The sequence below is a fragment of the Spermophilus citellus genome, assembly GCF_964194105.1.
Source record: "Spermophilus citellus genome assembly, contig: SCAFFOLD_275, whole genome shotgun sequence".
NCBI lineage: Eukaryota > Metazoa > Chordata > Mammalia > Rodentia > Sciuridae > Spermophilus > Spermophilus citellus.
In genome coordinates this window covers 342988-347052 of record NW_027672749.1, presented here as the reverse complement: position 1 = coordinate 347052, position 4065 = coordinate 342988, and the positions used below count along the sequence as shown (strand labels likewise).

Genomic DNA, 4065 nt, shown 5'->3' with positions numbered 1-4065 from the left:
AAAAAACAATTGCTGAATGTTTTCTCTGATGTAAGCAGGCTGACTATACTGAGGTAGGGAGGGGGAGCATGGGAGGAATAGATGAATTATATTTAGGTCAGTGGGGTTGGAATGAAAATGAGGGGGCAGGGGGTTAGCAAGGATGGTGGAATGTGATGGACATCATTATCCAAAGTACATGTATGAAGACAAAAATTGGTGTCAACCTACTTTATATAGAGAGATACACAAAATTGTGCTGTACATGTGTAGTAAGAATTGTAATGGATTCCGCTGCCATTTATGTTTTAAAAAAATTTTAATTTTCAAAATGAAAAGTTGGGTCTTTGAAAAAATAAATACATTTGACAAACCCTTATCCATGCTAATGTTAAGAAGCAGAGAAAACTCCAATTACTAAAATCCATGATGAAAAAAGAAATATCACCATGAACACTGGAGAAATACAGAAGATAATTAGAAATTATTTTCAAATTTTGTACTCCAATAAAACAGAAAATATTGAAGACATCAACAAATGTCTAGAATCATTTAACTTACCTAAACTGATTGAGGATAATATACACAAGTTAAACAGATCATTTTCAAGCAATGAAATAGAAGACAACATCAAAAACCTAACAACCAAAAAGAAAAAAAAAAAAAGCCCAGGACCCAATGCATCCAAGACCTTCAAAGAACAACTAACTCCTCAAATTATTCCATGAAATAGAAAAAAGAGGGAACATTTCCAAACTCATTCTATGAGGCCAATATCACCTTGATTCTAAAATTAGACAAAGTCACATCAAAGAAAGAAAACTTCAGACCAACCTCTCATTAAAAAACAGATGCAAAAATTCTGAATAAAATTATGAGAAATCAAATACAAAAACATATCAAAAAGATGGTGCACCATGATCAAGTGGGATTCACCCCAGGGATGCAAGGTTGGTTCAACATATTTAAATCAATAAATGTAATTAATCACAACAGTAGATTTAAAGATAAGAATCATATGATCATCTCAATAGATGCAGAAAAGCATTTGACAAAATACAGCACCCATTCATATTCAAAACACTAGAAAACTAAGGATAACAGCAACATATCTCGACATTGTAAAGGCTATCCATTCTAAGCCAGGCCAACATCATTCTAAATGGAGAAAAACTGAAGGCATTTTGACTAAAATCTGGAGGAACACAGGGATGACCTCTTTCTCCACTTGTATTCAACATAGTTCTTGAAACACTGGCCAGAACAATTAGACAAATGAAAGACATTAAAAAAATAAGTGCAGGAAAAGAAGAACTTAAACTAGCACTATTTGCTAATGATATGATTCTGTACCTAGAAGACCCAAAATATTCCACTAGAAAACTTCTAGAACTAGAATTCTTCAAAGTGACAGGATATAAAATCAACACCCATAAATCAAAGGCATTTCTGTGTATCACTGACAAATCCTCTGAGAGGGATATGAGGAAAACTACCCCATTCCCAATATCCTAAAAAAAAGATAATTGGTTATCAACAAGAGATGTGAAGGGTCTATACATTGAAAACTATGGAACACTAAAGAGCAATCAAAGACCTTAGAAGATGGAAAGATTTAATTTAATCTTGAATAGGCAGAACTAATATTCTGAAAATGACCACACTACCAAAAGCACTCTACAGATTTAATGCAATTCTGATCAAAATCCCTATGGCATTCTTCATAGAAATAGAAAAAGCAATCATGAAATTCATCTGGAGGGAGGTCGCTGAAGATCCCAGGCTGCTCCGCTGCAGGCCACCTCCAGTGCCCCTGGATGTAGCTGGGGGACCATGGCCCCTAGCAGAGCCTACCCACCTGGCTGTACATTTCCTAGGGACTGGCTGGTGGGCGGGGATTCGGCCTGGTGTGTACTCTGGCAGCCCCAGCCCAGGCCTGAGAAAGGGACAGCCCCAAAGTAGCCTGCTTTGAGGTCCCCAGCATCCCCCGCTCTCCCCCGCTGGAGCAGCACGGGCCTCGCACTGCGCACCACCTCTGAGGCAGCCTCCAAATCTGAAGCCCCGGTGCGGGTGTGCTGCTCGTCCCCAGCTGTCCCACGGCACCCAGCATCCCTGTGTTTGCCATCACAGGGAGATCTCTGCCCCCTGGGGCTGAGAGACCCCAGCCTTTTCCCAAGCTGAAGCTGCGGTACTGAGGTACCAGCCAGATGTCTTCTCACAAAGGATCTGTGGTGGCACAGGGCAACGGGGCCCTGCCAAAAACAGGGAAACTGATTGGGTGGAACTGGCTGAACTGGGACCCCTGCTAAAAGAGAAGGGCCAGCGGGTAATTGCAAACCCAAACAAGGCTGAAGAAGAACAAACATGCCCAGTGCCCCAGGAGGAAGCGGAGGAGGTATGGGTACTGACACTTCCCCTGCAGGCCCACCTTGCCATGGAGAAGATGGAGGAGTTCATATATAAGGTCTGGGAGGGGCGTTGGAGGGTCATCCCATATGATGTACTTTCTGACAGGCTGAAGGACAATGACTATCTGCTACATGGCCACAGACCACCCATGCCCTCCTTTCGTGCTTGCTTCAAGAGCATCTTCTGCATCCACACAGAAACTGGCAACATCTGGACCCATCTGCTTGGTTTCGTACTATTTCTCTTTTTGGGAATCTTGACCATGCTTAGACCAAATATGTACTTCATGGCCCCTCTTCAGGAGAAGATGATTTTGGGCATGTTGTTTTTGGGTGCAGTGCTCTGCCTCAGCTTCTCCTGGCTCTTCCACACCATCTATTGTCATTCAGAGAAAGTCTCCCAGACTTTTTCCAAACTGGACTATTCAGGGATTGCTCCACTGATTATGGGGAGGTTTGTCCCCTGGCTCTATTACTCCTTCTACTGCTCCCCACAGCCTCGGCTCCTCTACCTCTCCATTGTCTGTGTCCTGGGCATCCCTGCCATCATTGTGGCACAGTGGGACCAGTTTCCCACTCCCAAGCACCGGCAAACAAGAGCAGGAGTGTTCCTGGGACTTGGTGTTGTGCCCACCATGCAATTTACTATCGCTAAGGGCTTTGTCAAGGCCACCACAGTGGGCCAGATGGGCTGGTTCTTCCTCATGGCTGTGATGTACATCACCTGAGCTGGCCTTTATGCTGTTTGGATTCCTGAGCGCTTCTTTCTGGGAAAGTTTGACATAGGTTCCAGTCCCATCAGATTTTCCACGTCCTGGTGGTGGCCGCAGCCTTTGTCTACTTCTATAGGGTCTCCAATCTTCAGCAATTCTGTTATGGCCTGGAAGGTGGCTGTACTGATGACTGCCTTCTCTGAGCCTCCCCACATTGAGGTGGAGGAGGAACTTCCCAAGTGCTTTTAAAAATAACTTCTTTACTAAAGAGAGAGGAAGAATCTAAGTTGTGTGTTTCTAGAAGAAACCTCTTAGTGAATTCAGTACCAGTTAAGCTTCAGCTCACTTTCACAGCCACTGGGCAATAAACTTTCCACTCCCTTTCCCCTAGCTGGGGAGGGTGGGGATGGCTAACATAGTCATCCCCTTCCTTGGCAGTCACCCTCCTCGGCAAGACAAGTACCATTCCCTCACAGAGACAGTACTTTGAAGCTCATTTTGAGATCTTACTTCCTCCTTCAACCATTTTGGGAAAAAATTATGGATTGGGACTCTTCAGAAATTGTTTTCTTCTTTTTTCCTGAAAGAAATTTTTCCTCTCTTACCCACTGTCATTACTTTGTAACCTGGCTTATAACAGGCTATCCATTTTGTAGCACACTTTTCAAAAACATTTATAACCTGGACCCATCTTTCTAGGGCCTAGATCTGCTTACATAGCAGGAAGAATAAGATAGCAACTTTTACATAGCCTGGCTAATCATGGAAGTGTGTCCAGGCTTTAAATAACTTGAGTTTTATTTTTTTTTTCTTGGCAGAGTAATGTAAAATTAAACTGGGAAAAGATATCTAATATTTAATACTAAGCCTTAAAAAGAAACCTGCTATCATTTCTATGTATCTTGATGCAAAGATTAAGATGATAATAAAAAAGTACAGCAGAAAAAAAAAGAAATTCATCGGGA

General features: G+C 42.5%; 1 pseudogene across 1 annotated transcript; it reads left to right on the top strand.

Annotated features, from left to right (window-relative positions):
- Window positions 1-2186: 2186 nt before the first annotated feature.
- Window positions 2187-3303, top strand: LOC308640653 (adiponectin receptor protein 1-like; annotated as a pseudogene). The gene has a single exon. The product of its transcript is annotated as an adiponectin receptor protein 1-like (transcript).
- The last annotated feature ends 762 nt before the right edge of the window (window positions 3304-4065 follow it).